This window comes from Protopterus annectens, chromosome 12.part0 (genome assembly GCF_019279795.1).
Source record: "Protopterus annectens isolate FY-2018-M chromosome 12.part0, PAN1.0, whole genome shotgun sequence".
NCBI classification, from domain to species: domain Eukaryota; kingdom Metazoa; phylum Chordata; order Ceratodontiformes; family Protopteridae; genus Protopterus; species Protopterus annectens.
The window spans coordinates 827,140,168-827,165,355 of NC_056746.1; positions in this window are offsets into that span (position 1 = coordinate 827,140,168).

The following is a 25,188-nucleotide window of genomic DNA, read 5'->3' on the forward strand; positions in this document are numbered from 1 at the left end:
CACACATCTGAGTTTACAAGCCAACACATACCCACTGTCATTACAAAGGATAGTACTTTAATTTCATGCCTACATATAAGCTTTTATTGTTGTAGCAGTGTAGTTACTTATTCTGTTTCATTTACTTGCTTATTCTGTTTTTCATAACATATAGGTATTTTATATACAGACATACGTACTGTATGGGACTATTACATAACATATGGGACAGAATTATGTCCTAGTATCGCAGGACATTTCACATTTATTATGATTTTGGTATGGACACACCTACCTAGAGGGGGACTGTCCCTCACAATGTAGGACAGGTGGTAACACAAACCATTGGGCTAGGCTTGCCAGTTGGCGGCATGCTAACACGATGCGTTTCACTTCCACTTGGTATAACTAGTGACACTACAATGGAATACAGGCACAGGGTTTTAAATATCTTTGTTCGAGGGATAGGGACTCAATATTCAGCTACGTGCCTTTGTGTTTACTTCTTATTATGTTGTTTGCAATGATGTCTTGTATGCTTTGCATACATTTTAGTATCCATGGACACTGCCAGGAGTGATTACTATTAGAGGCAGGCTGTACTAGTCAGCATTTTAGGTTGTGCGTATGCAGCCGACATGTTCACACCTCTGTGCAGTGCTTGGACACGCCCCCTGCACTCGTACACATTTCCTATGCACGTGGCCGTTACGGCAGCGTGCTTTCATTAATATGCATGTGGTGCTGCTGTTGCATCTCTGTGCCGCACAGTCGGTGCAAGGCTAATGCCGTCCTTGCACCAAGCTTCATGAATCCCAGGGATGAACGTTTTTGCTAAAAAGTAACGAACAGTATGTATTTTCTTCTATTTTAATACTATACTGATTTAGCAAATCTGCTTTATCTGTCCTTTCACTCATTCACCATATACTTCACTTATAACTAGTTTAATAGTTATTTTCTAATAGCAACATTTTTTTGTTTTCCTTTTAGCAGCTTATAGTTTATCAGTAATCATATATGCATAATTCCTAGATTATGTTTCAAAGTGCTATTCCATACAGCTATGTAGGAGCTTTATTTGCTTGAATGTTTTGAGTTATATATGCGAGTTATAGCAGTTAAATATCACTGAGCGAGTTTCCTGACTGACTTCTTGGGGTGGATTTTAGCCTTCGTTTCTGATGAGTGACACTTCAGTTAATCTGTTTAAAAAAAAAAAGGGGGGGGAAATTAGTTTCCATTTCAACAGACTTCTTAGAATGCCTCTTTGTTTGATAACTCTCCCTCTGTGGGGGAGTCTGTTGATGGCATCTTTCCACCTCGTAGTGCAGCCAGGGGCTGTTCTGCTTCACCTTCACCGATTGTCTCCCTCTTGGTTCACCTGCCACATATGATGGCCATATTATTATATTCAGGTTTTAAATTATAGAAAAATAATGGAAAGAGAGGGAATGGAAGGGAAAAATGAGCAAAGGAAAGTCTTTTGCTTGTTCTTTGCTTGCTGGTTGTGTTTTGTTGTGTGCAAGACTTACTCATTCACATATGTTGTTTATTAAGGTTTCTGTTGCTCACACAGTGATGAGTGGTGTGTGCTGAGTCTTGTCACTTATTCGAGGTTACATTAGTGTAGAGTGGGCATCATAATGATGCATTTAATCGTATATCCTTTTTAGGATATAGGTTAAAAAAAATGAGTACATGTTAATGTTAGAAAAAAACAGGGGCAGCAAGGGAAGTGGAAAAATGGCAAATAATGTTGATTATATGGGTATCTCTTGTTTTTATTTAGTCAAATGATGAGCGTTGGATTATACAGCTTGTCTGAGACTGAAACAGAGTGGAATGATTTTGAAAGACTGGATATTGATACTGCCATTAACTTTTCTGTGTGTTGGGCTTGTGGGTTGGGTAAATTTCTATTTCACACATAGTAGCTCTTTTGATTTTACACTTAAACATCAGCAGAATCTGTTTGTTTACCTAATGATATTTATGAAAGGCCATTGTCACATTTAAAGTTGTGTCCTTACTGAAGTACGATTTACCATTTCGAGCATGTTGCCTTTAGATTACTTAGTTGTTCCGATGTTGAATTGTACAGACATTGTCTGCAGTGTTTTTAGGACTGGATATATATTGGTCTGGTTCTTAGGGAGTTCTCTTAACCTCTAGAAACCTACAACACCCTAGCATTATATCTGGAAGTGATCACATCTGCAAAAGGTGCCAGTGTTATTGTAGTGATGTGTTATCTAGTGTTATTTAATATTTTCTTTAACAGAACCTTTTTTTAACTGTTCACCATTACTTCTGATATTTCATGCAAGGAGCCAATCTATGGTGTTTCTTTGTCTAGGACTGTCTTAAATTCAGGATATTAGATCTCTGTATAATGGGTCTATATCATATGTTCGACGCTTGAAAACTTCGAACATTAATTAATTGAAATTAAATGTTCGAAGTTTCAAACATCGACCATATGATTAAAATATATGTACGAAAAAAAAAAAAAAAAAAAAAACTGTTGTAGGCAGGGGTGCAAGCCCCCCTGTACCCCCCACATGGGAGGAGCTGTGCCCACCACACCACCACTCTTTAAATATACCAACTCAGAGTCTGCAATATAATGTAGTAAAGGGAAGATTTCCCTTTACTGCACTGTAGTGCAGTCTCAGAATTGGTATAGTTAAAGAGGGAGGGTGTGGGAGGGCGCAGCCTCCCATGTGGGGGGGGTGCAGGGGGGCTTGCCCCCCTGCCTACAACAGTTTCTTTTTTTTTTTTTTTTCTTTTCGTACATATATTCCAAGTTTTATAACTTCAAACATTTAAATTTGATTTTATGATGTTCGAAGTTTTAAAGCTTCGAACATATGATATAGACCGCTGTATAATATATGGCATTTATTTGACCTGCTACAACTTACTCAAGCTAAGTCCTTTATTTAATCTAAATAATTTTGTTCATAGATTTCATAGATGGTCACCATATACAAAAATCTCACTTTTGTCAGAAGACAAAGGTCTATATGACATTTTTGTCTCTCGTACAGTTACACAAGCCTAGATTTTTCATGGTAGTATTTGTTTGCAATACATGATTTTTCTGGTATGAAACAATCTATAACTAATTATTCTGATGCGAGCCAACCATAGTTGTTATTGACATGGCTATAATGCTTTCAATAGAATATTTTTCATTAGAAAATTTCTAGATACTGTCCCTGGAGACATTACTGTACACAGTATATGACAAGTGTAATAATATTTTTGACATACGATATAAGAGAACAATATTTTAGATCCTAGTATCCTGCCTGGAACTTAAGTTATTTTTCTTTACAAGATTAATCCTCTTAATAGTTATTCCTTAGTAATGCTCGTTATGAGAATTACTGGAGTTACAAACATTTAATTATTTCAAACAGTGATTTATCTCTTTAGTTATTCAGGTGATTATGTCCTACTACAACAACCTACAGACGTTATTTATAAGCATAACTGGTCCCCTCATATACTTCTAACACCTGTTTATTATAAAAAGATGACTTATTTTCTTCTCATTACTTGTCATACCAACATTAATAGTTAAAATTTTAAGAGTAGCTCTATTCCCTGCTAGTTTTATTGGTATGATTTTCAATGAAAACTTTAATTATTATACTTAAAATGTCCTGGATAAAATGTTATTAGGCAAAGTATTTAGTTATAGTCTCAATTGATTTTTATGTTTGTTCATACCTTGTATCTGATCGAATACTTATAATTGTATAAACATACTTCTTTTCTTCCTGATTTATTCTTAAAAAATCAAGATGGTATCCAGTCATCCAAATGGATAATAAGTTTGAATGGTTTAGTACATTGAGTTGTATTAGACTTAATTGTTCTTGAAAAGATTTAGTTTAACATTTATTTTTCATTAACATATCTATATCTCTAGAACCAAGATAAATTATAGGGTTGAACCTAAGCAAATTAACTTAGTGCCTTTTCTTTGTCAATCAAAACTTGTACAACTTAACCTCATATTCATTAAGCTACCTATTTCCTTAAATGTGACTATATTTGAAAGTATGGAAAATGTCACTACAAATAGTTACTATTATTAGTACATTTGTGCATAATGATTATATTTGGAATATTACTTTTAATTGGAAACACCAGTATACAATTAATACTGCAGCATTCTTATTACACTCATAAATATAAAGGCACTACACATTTAAAAAGCTTCTCTACTGTGAAAAGAAACACATAGCCTTTTTAGAATTTGAAATTAAACTACTACTCCTATTTTTTGTTTCAAGCTACTATACTACTCTCTTGAATAATTTTAAAATTGATAATTACTATTAAAAGGAATGCTTTACTTTGTAATATGACTCTTTAGTAATCAACACATCCTAATGACCTTCATTAGATATAGGGAATTGATATACTTAATTGTAAATTCATATCCATTTCCTTTTTGATTGGTTAGTAATAGAAGCACTAATATAAGCAATCAGTTATTTATTCATAATAGATGTTATTCTTAACTATTAATAACATCTCATCTCCTAGAATTTCATTTGGGGCTCAAATATGACAATATCTTTCTTCTCTTCTTGTCTGCCATGTGGGATAATCTGATTGAACATTTTTGTTCTTTCGGATTAGGAGTGCTTCACTCCATGTTGGTTAATGGGTTTCATTAATTCATTAATTGTTGGGTTATGTATACTCAACTTCTTTTCTTCATTCTTTTTTCTGTTTTATTGGCCTAAATGTAATTACCATCCACTGCTTTTATTAGGAAGAATTATCCAGACTTCATTATTTAAATCTAATACATATAAAAGTTACACATTTTCCAGATTGAAAACATTGAGACATATACCAACTTCTAATTGTCTCACAAGTAAAGTCAATAAAATGGATTTAACCTTACTATCTCTAAATGTTAATAGATTAAATAATCCAAGGAAAAGATCATTTTTTTAAGATATTTAAAATTAAATAAAGTACAAGTCATTTTTATTCAATAATTTCACTTTAAGTCAAATGATAAATTTAGTTGGAGTCCACTGGATTATATAAAACTATCTCACTCTTCGTATGAGAAAAAAAAAACAGAGGAGTTCTCTAATACTTTGGAAGAAAAATGTCACTATCCCTCAAATTATTTATAATTATGAAGATAAGGAAGGACTCATTACAATTGTAATTATAACATTTAACAACAGAATATAGATTCTTGTCAATACTTACTGGTTTCCTGATATAGGGATAGGAACAGTCAGAAATCATTTAGACCTCATTAATAAAGTCCATAAAGGTAATCTAATTTTTTGGGGAGACTTTAATTGCATTTTAGATAGCTCGGAGACCACTAATAAAAGCCACCTTCATCTTACTCCTATAGGAAAAGCTCTCAAAAACTGGAGTGAACATTTAAATCTAATTGACACTTGTAGTTATAAGGAGAATAATTCACTGCTATTTTCTCATAGAGATTATAGATTTGATACCCAAACTAGAATTGACAAAATATATATTTCACAATACTGGAGCATGAAAATAATTTTTCTATAATTCTTTGTTCTCTATCAGATCATAATTCAGTTATTCTAAAATTTGAACTAGATTTCAAGAGGCTAACTTTTACAATAAGAATACTGGCATATATCACTAAAATAAAACCATTTAAACCTTGGCTGGACTCCAAAATTCAATACTTTCTTGATACCAACCAGTCATAACAAACTAATTCAGTAATACTATGGGATACACTGAAGGCCTATCTATATGGTAAAATCCTTTCATGGTTTAAAAATAAAACTAAAGAATGGGAATCTGAACTTCATAATATTCAAAAACAAATCACATATATCAATAATGGTGACTCAAAAGATTCACTTATAAAGAAAAAAAATGAAGTCTTAAATAAGAAATATAATGAAATATTAACCCATAAAACCAACCTGGCACTAGAAAGGTTAAAAATTAACTCATATTCGATGTCGTCAAAACATGTGCACAATCTTGCAATGAGAGTTAAACGACAAACCATTGAAAATAATATTACAAAAATTATTCAAGAAGGTAAAAATAACAAAACAGTCTCAGATATTAGTGGCATTCTTGAAGCTTTCAAGTACTACTACTCCAACCATCAGTCTAATAATAACTCACACCTTGATTAGTTAGATCTAGATATAAATTTATCTAAAATAAATAAAATACCTGAAAAATTAAAATTAAAAATCGAGAAACAAATTTCCCTTAAGGAAATAGTTGATAAAATTAAGGAAAGTAAAAATAACAAAGCCTCTGGAATTGATGGAATTATAATTGAACTATATAAGATGTTCCCATCCTCAGCTATCTCAAGCTTTCATAAAACCCTAAGTGAAATACAAGCTCAAAATATAATACCACCTTCATGAAGAAAATCTTTAATTACGCACATTATAAAGGAAAATAAAGACCCAAAACTATGTAGTTCTTATAGTTATTACTTAATAATGATTATAAAATTTTTGTGTCCATTCTAGTCAATAGAATTAAAAAATCTTTAACACATATCATAAATGAAGATCAATCAGGATTCATCTAAAATAGACAATATTCAAAGAATGTTAACACTTATAGACATCTTAAATAGACATAATCGAGAAGTCCTTTTAATTGCACTTGATATTGAAAAAGCCTTTGACGCACTAAAATGGGATTATCTTTTTAAAGCTCTAGAAATTGTGACACAAAATCTAAGTATATCATCATGAATAAAAATACATCACTCATTTAATCTCAAACCACATAATGGGACAACAGGTTGCCTCTATAAATTACCTTAGCATTACATTATGTGATAATATCACCACTACTTTAACTACAAACTATATTAAAATTCTAACTACTTTAAAAGTACTTTTTGAAAAATGGAATAGATTTTACCTAAAAGTTGAAGATAGACTGCAATTAATAAAGATGGTACTACTTCCAAAAATAAACTACATAACTCAAGCTTTTCCTATGTTGACAAGTAAAAAGCTACTAAATGACATCAACAAAACATTATTAAACTTCTTCTGGTTTCCAAAAAAAAAAAAAAAAAGGATTTCCTTCTGTCACCATATTAGACCCTGAGAATTGGGAGGGATTAACTTTCTGGATCTAGAAACGTATAGCAAGGCTTCAATATTTAAAATATCTGTCGATTGGATAGATCCTAATTTTTCTTCTGCTTGGAAATCTCTTCATACTATTATGTTTCTAAATGAAAATAAATTAGTAAAACATCTCGTGCAAAATGATCAGTCTAATAAACTCTGGTATATAGTATGTCTTAATCTACAATATAATGTGGTGAAACCCTCCAATTCAAATTATATAAATTATATTTACAATTCATTTAGATCTTTCATTAATTCTAATATAGATATAAAGTTACGACGGGAGTCGTTAACACCCTTCAGAATCACAATTTTTTTTCCAATAAAATTCATAACAGTATTTTTAATAATTAGGAATTGAAGAATTTTACTTATTGGAAATACTGTATAAAGAAATCTCTCAGTGTTAAACACATAACAAATAAAAATATGTTTGCTATTCCAAATTCAGATTGGCTTGTACTCCAAAGTATTTTATCCTTTGCCCAAGAGCTATGCAGGATAGTGCTTCCTTTAAAACTGAACCTAAACTAATATTCTATATTCAAGAAATGATTTATAACAATTAAAATTGGACAAACTTAACATCAAAATTATACAAAACTTCAATAAATTATAAAGTTAACCCAAAACAAAAACTCTGGGATTTCATAATTAAAGGGCATACAATTCATTTATCAACTGAAAATAAAGTTACTATACTGGACTCTATCAAACAAACCTCTAATTCACATGTTTGAAAGATTTTCACATGGAAATTTTTGCACAGAGCCTTCTATACTCTGAATAGGATTGCTAAAATGAATCCTTTTAAGGATACTGTATGCTGGAGATATTCACTAAGTTGTGAAGCTGAGTGGTCCCATATCATTTATTATTGTAATAAAATTAAATATTGGGAGGAGATTAGTAATTTCTTATAAGCTATTTTCACTGACTCATTTGTTTTAACTAAGTCTTTGATTTTTTTTTGAATGTTCATAGGTTCATAGGTAGGTAACTAGGCTATTGGCCCAAGGGCTTAAGTAAGCCTAGCCAACAAGATTCCCTGGCTTACGCCACCCAAGAAAGTTATTTTCCTGTGCTCCTGTCGGGCAGAGCCACAGAAGTGATCCCCGGGGTGTATTTCCTATTTCCCATCCACTCATCAAGATTTTTCTTGAAGAGTGCTAATGAGGAACTTTGCTTGACATAGATGGGTAGCTTGTTCTAGAGTATGGGAAGTCTCTGGGACAGGAATCTATCCCTCCAGCATATCCTGTTTATTGTAGTGACAAGGTTTAGGTCCCTAGAGCATGTAGCTCATAGGGACTGGGATTTCTTTAGGTGCAGCATGTCAAACAGCTCTGGGTTTTACATAGCTTTATATATTAGGCAGAGATCACCTCAGAGTAGATGATATGCTATGGAGTAAAGCTGGAGTTTTTTGAGATGGTCAGTGTAGGGCATATGTTTGAGGCCAGTATTCCTCTTTGTGAGGTACTTCTGTGGCCTTTCCAGCTGCTGCAGATGTCTTGTAAGGTACATTACAAAAGGGGTGTTGTACTCTATAATGGGTCTAATGAGTCTCGAGTAGAGGGGAACAATGATCTCTTTTTCCTGGATGAGAACCCTTTTGTGATGAGGTGTGCCTCGTAGAAGGATTTCCTGAGTATTGTGGTGATGTGATTATCAAAGGAGAGACTACTGTCCACCTGGGTCCTAAGGTCTCTTATCACACATTCAACATTAAGTAGACTGCTGCCTATGTAGTAGCCCATGGGTACAGAGCTTTTTACCAAAGGGGATGACAATGCACTTTTTGGCATTGAGCTTGAGGCCATGGCTCTGACACCAGGCATCTGTCTCAGTGAGGCCCTTCTGTAGGATGTCCATATCATTTGGGGACTCGACTATGGCTCCTAGTTTGCAGTCATCTGTGAACTTCATTAGCCAAAGGCCTTCTATGTTAGCCTGTACTTCAGAGATGTAGATACCAAACAGGAGAGGTCCCAGGACTGAACCCTGTGGTACTCCACTTGTCACTGGTTTGAAGTCAGATTTTGGAGTCTGCAACGTTTACAGTGTGGGTTCTGTCGGTGAGCCAGTTGGTAACCCATCTTGTGATGTAAGGATTTATACCTAGTTTAGTGAGTTTATCTATAATGCTAGAATGGGGGACGGTGTCAAAAGCCTTGGTGAGGTAAGCTGTGTGAACCACCTTACCCTCACCTACAGCTTTGGTGACTGCCTCAAAGAAGTCGATCAGGTTCAGGAGGCATGATCTGCCTTTCACAAACCCGAACTGGGTGGGGTCCCGAGTTTGGAGGTTACCAATATCTTTGTTTATGAGTTCCATGATGGTATGTTTCATGGCCTTACAGACCAGGCTCGTCAGGCTAATAGGGCGATAGTTCCCGGGATCAGTGGTGGCTCCCCCTTTGTGGAGTGGGATAACTGTTGCTGTGTGCCATTCAGAGGGAACAAAGCCTGATATGAGGCTATGATTGAACATGGTGCTTAGGTGGGGAGCCAGTTCATTCAGAAGTTTGTGTAAAATGCAGCCTGGGATGTTGTCCGGTCTCATGGATGCTGTGTTTTTGGCTTTAGAGAGTGCAGCTTTTACCTGCATAATTGTGATTACAGGGGCTCTGCATTCTTTCTGTATAGATATGGGCAGTTTAGGGGGTGAGGGGGGGGTAAAGTTAGCACTGAACCTATCTGCCAGGATGTTGGCAATATCAGTTGGTTCTGTAATTTTCGTGCCATTGTGCTGTAACTCAGAGCAGATCTGGGTGTTGCCATTGAGATTCTTGATATAGCTATAGAATGCTTTGTGGTTGTCCTTAGAATCAGTGATGATTTTGTTTTCATAGCTAGCTTTGGAGGATCTTATAAGGGATCTTACCTTCTAACTGAGGCTGACCAGGGAGCTCCTCCACTCATGGGATTTTACTCTCTTTTGCAACAGTTTCTGCCTTCTGTTGTAGAGTTTGTTTATGACAGGGGAGCACCAGATTGGCTTCCTTTTTTTTTGGAGGATAGCATCTTGATTTTATTCGGGATAGCACGATCCATGCACTCATGTAAGTGTTTATAGAGTGCATTTGTGTAGGATTCAGCAGTCATACTTCTATTGTCCATCTGCATGGGTGTCATGAAGTTTGCCACTTCTGTCTTAAGAAGTATGAAATTAGCTTTGGAGAAATATTTTACTATGATTTCCTTAATGAGTGTTGGGGGTGGGATATGGATATCTAGGGTGATTAGCTTATGGTCGGATCTGACCAACAAGGAGTTGACTTTACGTGTGGAACACTGGTCACTCATGTTGGTAGTGACTAGGTCTAGGATATTGTTGCCCTGGTGGGGGTGTGGATAAGTTGATCCAGGGCACTGAAATTTATGAATTCCAGAAAGCGTTGAGCAAAGGAGTTGGTACATGAGTAGTTTTCCCAGTTAATGGTGGGGTAGTTGAATTCACCCATTATTAGGGTGTTTGGTTGAACCCTAATATTTTCCAGTATATCAGGAAAAGAGGAGTGGGAATCCTGGGGCATGGTGGGGGATCTGTAGCAAGCTACAATTTGGATTGCAATTTTGCCCAGAGTTAGTTGCACTTGGATAACCTCGGATGCATTATGCTGAGCAACTCACCTGAAGGTGTGGATATCCTTAATGAATATGGACAAACCTCTGCCTTTGGTGTTGTGGTCCAGGTTAGATGGCCGAAAAGTGTGGTATGAGTTATAGCCTGGTAATCCAGGGGTGCACTCTGGGGCCTTGAATCAGGTCTCAGTCACTGCACAGATATTGATGTTCTCCATTTTAAGGAGTGGCTCAAGGGAGTGCATTTTGAGATTTAGACTTCTAACATTGAGTAGCATTACCCTCAGTTTTTGCTTGCCTGTTCCTGTTATGGTGGTGAATTTGTCATTTGAACCTTGCCTAAAAAAGGCACTATAGGGTTGGCAAGAGCCTTAGCCAGTATCCGGAATCCCAGGGGTGACAGGTGCAGGCCATCTCTGGCAAAGCATCATGGTCTGTCGACCATGTCATCCCAGGCAGACAGATACTGGATCCCCATAGAATGACACCAGAAGCTTAGCCAATTGATGAAGTCTATCATTTTGTCCTTGTACTGCGGTACCATTCTGGGTAATGGCAGGATGCTACTCAGGGCTAGTGTCATACCTGCCTGGGCTACAAGATCAGAGAGCTCTTCCATGTCTCTATTCATGTAGTCAAGGGAGGTACATCTCAGGTCATTCACACCAATATGGACAGTAACAGAGTCATATCTGTACTTGTTGTGGAGTGACCTGAGTGCATGGGTTATGTGGCAGATTCTGACACCTGACAGGCAGCTGACAGTAACCTTCTCCTTGTTAAGCCTGGTGAGTGAGACTTCAGTGTGCCTGAGTATAGAATCACCTATGACTAGTGTGTTGGGCACATTGTTTTGCCTTATGGGCTGTGGCTGAGTGGCACACTGAGTCTGCGGGCTATGTGTCATTTGGGTAATGTTGGGGGGTGGATGTTGATTGTGTTTCTGCTTTGGAGTTGTCGGTTGCTTGAGCAGATTTTTATTGAGAGTCTCCACGAATGTTTTGTGTTTCTCTGTGTGGATTGTGGTGGTGTAGGTTTAGTGGGACTATGTGATGAGTGGAGTGTGGTGCAAGTGTTTACCTTCTCCTCTTGACTGTCAAGTTCAGTCTTGGATGGAGAGAGCTTTACCTTCAGTTTGGCTAGATAAGTGCATCTCTCACAAGTTGTAGTGTTGGGTGGTAGGAGGAGACGGTTGTCTGTGTACATGAGGCAATTGCTACATTGCTCCAAGATGCCCAGATTCATCAGATAGACAGGAGAGAACACTGGGAGCTGACCCTTGGACATCCTTGAATAAAAAAATTATTTTCCTCTAGACAAGTGAGGAAAGTGAGTACAAGAGCTGTTATCGAAACAAATGTAATGAATAAAAGTAACTCATACCTCCTTTGGACCATATTAGCAGTTGCTAGAAAATGCGTTACAAGAAAGTGGAAATCCTCTTCAGAACCTAATATACGAGAATTCTTGACTTTATTGGAAGAAACTGCGCTACTGGAAATAAAAGTTAAAGAATCAAGAATCTTTCCTAAAAACTGACTAACAATCCTTGGAAGAAAATTCTTGCTTTTACTGACACATTAAAATCTACCACAATCTCTTTGAACTAGAAAAGAGTGTAATAGATTTGCTTATTGTGTTAACTAAATTTTTTTAATGGACTGTTCTTCCTTTCATATAGGCCAATTGTAAATAATGTATATAGTATGTTATATCATGTTATTTACTAGTCAAATGTATTATATCTATTGTAACTTCTGGAAATTAATAAAAATTGTTTGAACAAAAAAAAGAGAATAAAATATTGGTTAGTACAATTGACTTATAATACATGACACAGAGTTGTGCCTAATTCAGTTTCTACTTCCAAGGGAAGTGATGCTATCATATCCAGTACCAGATCATCTATGGATTCAGTTGTAGTCCGATGTTTTCAATAAAAAGAAATCAGATATTTTATAAATGCAAATTTTTATTCTGAAATAATCAGATACAATACATGGATGTGAAATAAAAGTCTTTAATAGCTAGACAGGAAATACCAGATATTGTTATATCTGACAGTAGTCCACTGTACAAAAGTTAGGAATTTAGAAGATTTGTGCATGTCATGGAATTTAAACATATAACACTCAGTCCATTTGCTTATGATAAGCACAGACAACTGGAAAGAGCCTTATGGACAGTAAAAACATCTCAAACAAAATAGCTGTAGCAAAAGTTACATGGATTGCCATATTGCACTTATGGAATATAAGAATACATTTACAGAGTTTTAATCTCTTACCAGCACATCCGTAATGCTAATTCATAAAATATTTGTGTGTGTCCGTGTGGGCAGTTAAAGTAATGTTTTCTGACTGAATATGTTTAATTATAACAATGACTAGCACATATTCAGTATTGAGATTAGGTTACAACAAAACAAAAACACTGCATAGTTTGCCTTTTAAGTATTGTCAGATTTAGCAGGACAATACAGCCAATCAAGGAATGCTGCAGGTGTGGTTAAGAGAACAAAGTGACAAGACCACAAAGGATCAGAGCTGTAGGAGTTAATGGGTTAAAAATATCATGGAGTTTAGTGGCACGTGCACATTATCTCACTGTTGTTTATTCACCATCCTTAAAAACGGGCACATTGCTGTGATGTTTACAGATACAGAATGCCTTCACTGGTGACACCATTATGGGTATGCATAGCCGTAATGTGACATTTAATTTTTTGCCTAATTTTCATCCGCTGTCTTTTGGGGTAAATTCCTTGGGTTCCTATTGGAACATCGAATTTTCAATTGTTCGAATCACTAAAGGTCGACCTTTAATGATCAAACAATTGAAAATTTGAAGTCGTTAAAATGAACATAAAAAAAAAAAAGAAAAAGTAAAGGGTGTAGGCAGGGGGCCAATCCCCCCCATGTGGGGGGGGGCTGTGCCCCCCACTACTTAAATATACCAATTCTGAGATTGCGTTACAGTGTAAGAAAGGGAAGTCTTCCCTTATCACACCATAGTTCATTAAAGTGCGAATTCGGAGTTAGTATATTTAAGTAGCAGGGGGTGTGGGGGGCCGTCAGGGTTCGTTGTCTTTGTTTTAATTATTTTTTTTTTAATTTCAAAGTTACAGAACTTCGATCATATGGTGTCGACCATATGGTATTCAAAGTTCCGTAACTTCAATTTTGTAATAGGCAACCAAATTCCTTGTATAGAGTTACTCTGGAATGTGTAGTACAATGGGAACTCTGTATCCCCATTCATTCACTATGTATATGGTGTACCTGAAGTTGTTAATGCAAGGTAGAGCTGTCAGGTATCACTCTTATACTGATGATACTTTGTTGTATTTTCCCTTCCTCAGAACTAGTTTTACAGTTTTGTCATATTGGTTCAGATGAAATAGTAGGCCTGATTAGTTAAACAGCTTTTTTATATGCAACATCAAAAGCTCTGGCTGTTCATGCCTTAGTTATTTATTTTTGAAGTAATTATCAAATTGCTATGTCCTTGAAGCTTGAAGGGAAGCAATGATTATACTAGATCAAAGGGGATGAAATGTCATCACTGCAGAATAACATCAATACAAAGAACACTTTTCAGAGTATATTATTTATAATACTGCCATCAGTTTTATACCTGGGGTATGCTTAAACAACGTGCCTCTTCTACCAGTAGATCTCGTATAACCAACTTATTGAATTCATAGGTTCATAGGTTCATACTAGGCTATCTGCCCTAGGGCATTTATAAGCCTAGCCAGAATGTGTTTGGCTTTTGCCACCCATTTTAAATTTATTTTGCTATGCCCTTTTTCGAGGTTAGTATACTGTGCTAGCTCGATGGGATTTGGATTTTCTGAGGTGCAGCATGTCCATTAATTCCGGGTTGGACATGGCTTTATATGTCAGGCACAGATCGCCTGTGAACAGGTGGTATGCCACTGAGTAGAGCTGGAGTTTCTTTAACCGGGCAGCATATGGCATCTGTTTGAGCCCTTTGATCCTCTTGGTGAGGTACTTTTGGGGTCTTTCCAGTTGCTGCAGGTGTCTGGTAAGGTACATCCCAAAAGGGGCATTGTACTCAATTATGGGCCTGATGAGGGATGAGTAAAGAGGCACGATGACCTCCCCTGATCTAGATGTGAATCTCTTCATGATTAGGTGGGCTATATAAAATGTTTTTCTAACCACTTTGGCCACGTGGTTGTCAAATGAGAGATTGCTATCAACTTGGGTCCCCAGGTCCCTAATTACTTCTTCTGTACTTAATGGATTACCACCTATGTGGTAATTTGTGGGCACTTTGTTTTTGCCAAAGGGGATGACTATACACTGTTTGGCATTTAGCTTGAGGCCATGGCTCTGGCACCAGTTGTCTGTTTCTATGAGGCCCTTTTGGAGGATGCTTGTGTCGGCTGGAGAGTCAATTATGGCACCCAGTTTGCAGTCATCTGCGAACTTGGTCAGCCACAGTACTTCCGTGTTGGCCTGTACCTCCGAGAAATATATACCGAACAAGAGAGGTCCCAGGACTGAGCCTTGTGGGACACCACTTGTAACTGGTTTGGAGTCTGACATGGCTCCAGCAATTCTAACCATGTGGGTTCTGTCCTTGAGCCAGTTTGCAATCCATCTAGTGACATAAGGATTTATATTTAAGCTGGTGAGCTTATCTATAATGCCTGAGTGGGGTATTGTATCGAAGGCTTTTGTGAGGTCCAGGTAGGCTGTGTGGACCACCTTCCCCTCGTCAATTTTTATAACAACATGATTTGAACATTGGATGAACATTTTCTGATGATCAGATGTACCCAGACTACTCAAAAACCTTTGATCCTAGGCCCCATCTCCTTATATAGAAACACTTGTGAACCTAAATACCAATGCATACATATATTACTGGTTCAGAAATTGACAGAGGTTCAAATCATGTAGGGTTAGTGTCCAGGCTAATTTAGCCAATAGGAATGTTGCACAATGTTGTACAATGGGGTGCACCAGGGATTTATCCTGGAATCTTATTTGTTTAATGTGTTTATGTCAATCTTTTTCTTGCCTGACTGTATGTAGAACAGTAAATTTGCTGATGAAATAAACATAGGGTTAGTGATAAGAAGACTGGAAGGGAAAGCATTTTGCATTATTACATGGATTACTTGTGTCAGTTATCAATACAGAGGAATATTTCTTTCAGTTTTGAAAAAAATGCATTGTTATGGCTAGCTGAATCAGTAATATCTACACTGAGGGGAGAATTCAATAAAGCCTACATGTTTTTTTTTTCATGTAGGCATTGCACAGCAATGCTTACATGGATGAGAACATATTAAGATTCAGTAAGTGCTGATGAGCAGTGCACACGCACATGCAAACACAGAAAATTCCATGGCAAGCAAATCTCCTCATTGGCAGATGAATCTCATGCAAATGAGGCAGGTAGAGCAATCCAACAAGCAGAAAGGCATCTGTTCAGACCCTGTGTCAGTGTTCATAGTGTTTGCAGAAAAATTACGCATACAGGAGTCTTGACAGAGAAAAGGGGGTGTAAAACTGTAGAAATGTGGACATAAATACCCTGAAAATGTAATACCACATACACATATGAGCAAAACTATTATTCTGTATGTCAAAAAGATTAAGGGAATAAGTTAAATTAATATATTTTTTTTAATAATCTTGGCATGTTTGTACTACACTATGCACTGCATTAACATGCTTAATAGAAAAAATAAATAAATAAAAATAAATAAATAATTTTATACTGTGTGACAGAACTGTATTATAGGACCTTGCCTGGGGTCCCTACAATGGTGCATTGCTGCTTTTGCTAAGGTGATAGGGCTATGAAGTGTGTAGTTTCCAGGCTGTCAGCATGGATATGTATGCAAATGAGGTGGAGTTATTGAATAGCAGAAAGGAGTAATTGTGTCCGCATATCCCCTTCATGTAGGCTCTTAGACAATGCTGATATTTACATAGGGTGTGGCTGCCTTCGGGAGTGGTCCTCTCACTTTTAAGTTCTTTTAAGTTTAGGTGTGCGTATTTTCACTGCGTGCCACCTGGCTGAGTGTGTTCTTAAAACCGGATGTATTCAATTAGTAATTTTGACCTTTGTATAAGCTAAGCTGTGCAGTTTACTGTGCACTGAAATAGGGCCATTAAACGATGTTAATTATGTTGTAGGCAGGTGGAATGCATCATAGTTAGCCAATCACACATTCTGGACCTACAGCAGAGCTGTATAAAGTATGCTTACACCCAACATTCTAGTTTTCCCCATTACTCTGGACCATTACAGTACAGACTTGGGAATTTTAACTGAGATAATGCAAGGAGCTGCTGCAGGTCTGCTTCACCTGTATGTGCTAGATGCTGAAGTCAGTGCTGCTGGTGCTGCTGACAGTAGGCTAGGCGGAGAAGGAGACGTATGTTCAGGCCCAGGGTAACCTTCCAGAAGCTACATGAGCTGGTGATTGTAGAGCACTACAGGGTGGACAGGGACATACTACAAGAGCTCACTGAGCTCTGCTTACCTCAGCTCAGAGCCAGAGCCAACAGAGGGAAACCCATCCCAGTGGAAACAAAGGTATGTGTATCCCTTAGGATGCTACCTACAGGTACTTTTCAAAGACCAACGAGGGACATGATGGGGGTTTCGCAGGCATCTGCATCTAGGATACTCCCCTAGTTCCTGGATGCCATGCTACCACATGCCAGTGAGCACATATCTTTTTCCCTCACTGCTGAAGTGAAGGCTAGCAATATGCAACACTTCTACCATGTAGCATATTACCCTGAAGTACTGGGTGCCATATATTGCACTCAAGTACACATCAAGGCACCACTCAATGAGGAGTGTAGAATCTACATCAACCGCAAGGGATACCACTCCATCAGCTTCATTGAATCTCACACTGACACAAATGTTCTCAGGCTGACACAGACAAACAACTGGTGTCAGAGCCATGGACTAAAATTAAATGCCAAGAAATGCATAATAGTATCCTTTAGGAAGTTATCCATCCCTGGTTGACAACACACCCCTTAGAGTTGACCCAATAGTCAAGGACTTAGGGACACACATAGATAGTAATCTAGCCTTTGACCATCATGTGTCTGCAGTGGTGAGGAAATCATTCTATAGTGCGCAACTTATAAATAAAGGTATGGCATCTAAGTCAAAGGAAGTCATTGTTACACTGTATTTGGCAGTCATCAGACCTATCATTGAGTACAATGCCCTCTTTGTTATGTACCTAACCAGACATATCCAACAACTGAAACATCCACAAAAGTACCTCACTAAAAGAAAACAGGGCACAAGTAAAATGCCCTATGCAGACTGCCTCAAGGCCCTATCCCTGTATTCTGTCTCCTACAGGCTTTTGGGGGGAGATCTATGCCTGGTGTACAGGGCATTGTCAGACCCCACTCTGATGGACCTTCTGCATATCCACAAAACAGACAGCACCAGAATTATCCATTCTAAAGACTTAAACCTTGCCTGTGATATACGTAGGTCCTGCTGGAGAGATAGGTATGTATCCCGGAGACTACCATGTCTATGGAACAGGCTCATCATCTATGTGAAGCAGAGTTCCTCCCTAACCCAATTCAAGTAAAACTTGGACAATTGGATGGGAAACCGGAAATTCATCCTTGGTCTGGTACCTATGTCTCTAATGGACACAGATAACCTGTAAAGGGTTCATCTCCCATAGCCCTGCTTACGCTTATCAAGGGTATCAGAACTTGTTAGAGATTTGGGATGCATGGCTAGGCTCAAATAGGCCCTTGTGGTCATTAGCCTAGTAAACACCTATGAACCTATGAACTGCCACGTCATGTGCAATGACAAAAAAAATTCCAACTCCAAGAACGTCAGTACTTTATTACAGCAAAGTTTTCGGATATAAATCCTTCTTCGGTGCATTATACAGTCTGTAACATTATTTCAGTTTCTGTAAAACAAGACTAAAATCATGTGAGCACAGCCAGCTAATCACATCATCTCTACAATAATTCAATTAACATTTTAGCTTAGGGATATAGCAGCTCTGGCTTAATACTAACCATGGGTGATGTTAATAACCTTCTGGAGAATAAAGAATATGGATGAATCTTAAGACTGCAAGCAGATGTACTATCAGGGTTAAATAACATGGTTAGTATTAAGTCAGTTTTAGCAACTAGACAAATGTGTGTATATATACACATATATGCATTTTTTGTATGTGCAAATAATTTGAACATGTAAAAAATTTTTGTAATAAATATTTTATTAGACTGATAGATTTATTAAGTATATGGTTCTACTATGTATTTATAAAATGAGCTGAAAGTATGTCTGATTACTTTTTAAGGAAGCCTTTTAAGGAACTGCTATATCTCTAAGCTAAAATGTTAATTGAATTATTGTAGAGATGATGTGATTAGCTGGCCATGCTCACATGATTTTAGTCTTGTTTTACAAAAACTGAAAGGATGTTACAGACTGTATAATGCACTGAAGAAGGATTTATATCCGAAAGCTTTGCTGTAATAAAGTATTGATTTTCTTGGAGTTGGATTTTTTTTGTTATTCAGCTTTTATTTTCCAACTTCTGGTTTATCACTACATCAGCTTTTGGTCTTAAGGTCATGTGCAATACCCAGGGGATTATCTTGAATATGTGTGCTGGCAGCCTTGGTAGTTATCATGACTCCCATATCTGGCATGCATCACAGCTGTACCAGATGTTTGCTAGGGGGACATCCCACACGGCCATTTACTGGGGGATGCTGACTATACCCTGGAACCATGGATGATGACACTCATCAGAAATGCACTCTGTCTGATGCAACCCACAGAAGAATGCCATAATGAGGCACATCCACAAACTGGGAACATCATAGAGCAAGTGTTGGAGTTCTGAAGTCATGGTTCTGGTGCCTAGATATATCTGGAGGAGCACTGTAGTACTCTCCAGCCACATACACACAGATGTTCACAGTATGTGCCATGCTACACAATATGATCCTGCAGAAACAGTTGCAGCAGGATCACCAAATGGAAGGGATACACAGACTCCCACCAGTGCCTAGGTCACCACAGCCACAATCACAGGAGGACTTGGAGGAAGAACCACCTGTTGATGTCCCTGTAGGCAGACATAGGCATGCTCATTACACCCTGGCTTTGGTTAAGAGACAATCCATAGCACATTCACTGACAACCTAAGGATCTAGGGAGTGACTCCTTACTCCTACTCACATGCATATATTAAACTTGATGCCAGGCAATCCACACAACCTGTACCTATCCATGTATTGGCTGTGTACTGCTTGCATCAGACAGAGTCAGCCCTGAACTACAGTTCTGTCAACTTCTGCATTCACAAGGTAAGTCTCTAACCTACATAGTACTAGTAAGGATTAGTATGATATGGTATTGTATGTATGGATCTGCTGCATTTATGCAAGTAAATATAGTGTGCTATTTCGACTAAAGTAACATCCACATGAGACTACAGATACCCAGTCCACTATTATGTGTCCTTTAATATCCACTAGGCCTCATGCATGGAATATTCACTATATCAGTCAAGGGAGATGTTACACAGTAGGGTTACATGATATTCGGACTATTGTGGATTCCAGCAGAACATGCAGTGTTGTTACCCCCACCCCAACACAGCAGTGTTCCCATATAACTGCTGTAACAGGAACTCATTAATAGTATATCAGCAGTCCAGACAAACTCAGGGGAGTAACATAGAAATTGATCATACACTGTATGTCTCACTTAACTCAGGAATAACAATGTACATATTTATGCTGTTGATTGTGTGATGAATGACTCCTCTCAGTCTGGCAGCTTGTGTGGCTCAGTAGACTAGGGAAATTAGCATGGGTGATGGCGTTGATGGTTCTAATGTGGAAATATCCACATCTTTTGGATGTCAGGTATTATTATGTTGGTTTTTAACAGACTGTCAGTCTGTGTGTGGTGTAACATTATTAACCTCTGTCACATATTGATTACATCAGACAGCTGAAGAATGCCATGAACAATTTGAGTGAAGTGCAGTTCTTCAGAAACAGGGACAGATGTCATTGTCTGTGACACACAAAATCCCAGACTGGGAGTATAGGTAGGTGTGGGCTGTTGTCAGTTTATAAGTACTGACAATCTCACTGGGCTTGCTCATACACTTAGTTAAACAGAGTGCAATTCCGTTGCCCCTTGCTCAAAATGACCTGTTATGTATAGATATGTCTACACATGCATACATATATGTATACATTTCTGTCTGTCACTATCTCTTGCTCTCCCATAGATAGTATATCTATTTCTATGTATATACAAATAGATATATATCTATATATACCTATATATGTAGATATATATAAAACATGCATCTATATATATATCATATACACACTCGGCTAATATTTATATATACATTCCTGTTATATGCATAAATATTTGTGTGGATGTCTGTATTGTCCTACATACCCTGATAATGGTGAGAAAAGCTGCATTATCACACATCTATAATATTGCTCAAAGGATCCAAAGTAAGGGCTCAGCAGTACATAATGGTCTTACCTACAAACCCCTGTGCTTGCTGAATGTCACCACACATACAGCAACAGGTGAGCAGGTGGTGTAATATATAATGTTGCCTATGCACGCATGGACAGGGCACATTGTTCTTGCCCACAGGCTTGCCCAGCCAATTGCAAACAGCCACGTATGGCCAAACTGGTAACTGTAGCCACATAGCTAGGATAAATAATAGTTATCTGACTGCTAGGCTACCAGATGCAGATAACAGTACAAAGCAATATCACTCTGTTCAAAACAAGCCTAGTTATCTGACTGCTAGGCTACCAGATGCAGATAACAGTACAAAGCAATATCACTCTGTTCAAAACAAGCCTAGTTTGTGTAAATCCACAAGTAGTTTGCCTGCAGTCATGTATAACACAAATGTCAGCCATGACACATGTGATAAGTACTATGGTCTACAGTTTGTAAGACTAGATAGTTAGGGGTTTTAATCTCACTCCAGGTCACTTGGTGTGTGTGTGTGTGTGTGTGTGTATATGTGTGTGTGTGCATCCCCTGTAAAACAACTGAGAGTCCCTCATTGACTATCCAACTGCAATGGTTCTGCACTTTTTGGCCCTGTAAGTTGCTGCCAGCTTCCAACTGCCCTAATCTACAAGGCATGTTGATATCATCTACCTTAAGACTACCAGCTGCCATTATAATGTCAGACTTAAGCCATAGTGTATGTGATAAGTACTGTGATCCATAGTGTGTAAGACTAGATAGGTAGGGTTTTCTAACCTCACTCCAGGCCACTCATTGTGTGTATCTCTGTATGACATAAATATGATCACCTCAGTAACTTAGAAAGAAGTAGGGTTTTGCAGTACTTTGGTAGTAGCAGGTGATTTGTGCCTCCAAATGCCTGACCACAGCTAGGCCTACTAATGTCATCAAGCATAAGATGCCATAAAGAGACAGAAATAGCAGACTTGAGGTGTAGTGCATGAGTCACATACTGAGATCTGTAGTGTGTACCATTAGAAAAATAAGTGTTCTAATCTTCATGCAGCCAACTTGTAGTGCTTGTGTGCTATGCCATGTCTTGAAAACAGTAATTGGAAGTGGTGCTATCCTCAGTGTAGACAGGTTTTTGTGAGTGGCTGTTAGAGCATTTTATATCAGCTTGTGGAATCATAGGATCTTTGAACTTTAGTAGCATAATTGCCCTACAGCCCTCACAATCCTAGCCAAGTATATACCCTTATTTACATGATCAGCACATGTTGCCCCTGTCCATGTAGGACACTGGCAGAAGCCCTGTGGTGAAATGATGGTCACCAAGCCAATCATACAGATGGCATCTGATGAGGTCCACTGAGGTGCTCTGTTTGCCATTAGCCAAGATTTTATTTCAAGTGTGTAGTAAAGTCTGCAAGACAGATCTTTCCCACCAACATGTATTACTAATGTCCCATACTAGGTTAATGTCCTTAGAATGAGTAATCCATGTACTGTGCCATCTACAGATATACAGCATTTCCAGTCAAGCAGGGTCACACACTGTCCCATATGCAAGACAGAGATCACCTCTGAATAGTCTATATACCACAGGCTACAATGAAACTAATTTCAGACGATCCCCATTGAACAGATACTGAAAATGTGAAGTTCCCTTGTGAGGGGAGTATTGTGTTGTGTGCAATTGCCAGTTGTGCTTGAAAAGGTACATTATCAAATGGTCATTGCACTCAAATATTGGCATACTGAGGGAAACATACATGGAGGTTATGAGCATGTCAATTTTGGGTGACTGTGCCCTCAGTTATGACATATGATTCCTGTCTTACCACTGGGAAGACATGATGATCTCAGGTATCTTAGGTGTAAACCTGTGTAGCCAGGCCTGTGTGTCCAGGTCTATCACCCCTGAGTATGTACATCACATGTTGCGACTGATGTGCTACTTACCAGAAGCATAGGTGTTACCAATGGAAATGACACTACATATATATTTGCATGGTGTTTATGGCTATTACTATGTGAACAGGCATTTGTTCATAAATAACCTCTTGTAGGATATTGACATAACTCACAGAGTTTATGACGGCTCACAGTTTGTAGGTATTAGCCAACGTTGTCATCCATAGACATTAAGTATTCACTTGTATCATGGTTAAATGGATTCCAAGCAGTAGGGGACCCAGGACTGAGCCTTGTTAACCATTGCTGCTTACAGATCAGCTATTGGAGGTGGATTTCTATATTTTGTGTATGTGTACCATCACTGAACCACTTAGTGACTCCTATAATGATATTACCATGGATGCCTAAGTGGGTGCTTTTGTCAATGATGCCTGAGTGGGGGATAGAGTCACATGTCTTGGCTAAGTCCAGGGGGTTGTATCCCCTGATGTCCCCTCGCCCAGTTCCTTGGTGACTGCCTCGGACATATCCATTACATTTAGCAGCCACAATCTCCCTGTCAGAAATTCAAACTGTGTATAGTCAATTATTTGTAGATTACATATATGTTTGCTGATCAGCTCCATGATGATTTGCCCCATGGGCATACAGATATGGCTACTCAGGCAAAGAAGTCTATAGTTCTGGTGGTCGGTGGATGCACCACCTTTGTGCAAGGGAATAACAGTTCCAGTTGTCTATTCAGCTGGGATGCAGCCAGTGATTACAGTATGATTGTAAAGTGTTAGTAATCCTTGTTGTATCCCATGTAGGACACAGTCTGGGATATTAGCATGTCCAATAGATGTGCCTATCCCACATAGAGAGGCCAGTTATGACCTGCCCTGTAGATAAGGAAGGTGTGGGACAGGTTGTAGGAATGTCATGTGGCACATATGATGGGGAAACGGGAGTGAAGTTGATGCAGAATCTGTGGGATAACAGGTTAGCTATGACTACAGACTCATTATATGTGTTATCATTAAATACGAATTCAAAGACTCTGGGCCTGTCCACTGAGGTTACACATGTAACTACACTGTGTGTTGTGGTTCTGCTTTGTGTGGGAGGCTAATTTTGTCACATACTGTTTCTACACAATGTCACAACAACACTATGTGCTTGTTTTAGCTGATGAGGCTGTGCCTCCATTTTGGGCGGGCACCCTCACCCCAGCTGTCACACAGCAATGTCCACCTCTTATTGTACAGCCTGCTAATGGCAGTTGTTCACCAGGCAGGTTTGCTGTGACATGAGGAGTTCATGTTCCTTCTGTCAGGAACAGCCAAGTCTATGCAGTTTGTACTGCTGCTTACATAATGCATGGGTGTAGAGGTCTACATACTTGCCTGTCCCATCTGGGGGGGGGGGGTGCAGTCAAGCTATGTAAACCAGGTAATAATTTGCTTTGTTGAAGTATATTTCTCTGTTTTCTGCGAGGAGGTTTTAGCTCTGTTAGTTTTATAGTGTGGTCAGATCTCACCAGGGAGGTCCTCACAGTGGGGGGGGGGCTGAAGTGGTCACCCATATAGGTAAAACATGATGCACTACATTGTATCTCCTTGTGGGGATGCCACACCACTGATTTGTGGCATTGTAGTTAAGGATGTGGACTAACCTTTGGGCAAATGAGCTTCAGCATGACTAAGCAACACAGTTGGTGGTTATTTAATGTTACCCCAAGCCATGGTGTACTGATGTATTTTGATAGACTACAAGTATATTAAAATAAGCATAACAGGTGTCTGGATTCATGGAGCTGCTCCTGTAGCTGGCAATGACTTGATTAGGTGCCATTCCAACAGGGAATAGCACCTGTAGTGTTGCCACAAAATCACAGTGCTTCACTAAATCTGGATGTGTTTCTATCCTTAATGAACATGTATACACCACCTGCATTACCTTGCACACTGTCAGTTTGAGACATGGGGAAGGATGTGTAGCCTGGAATGGCTGTGGT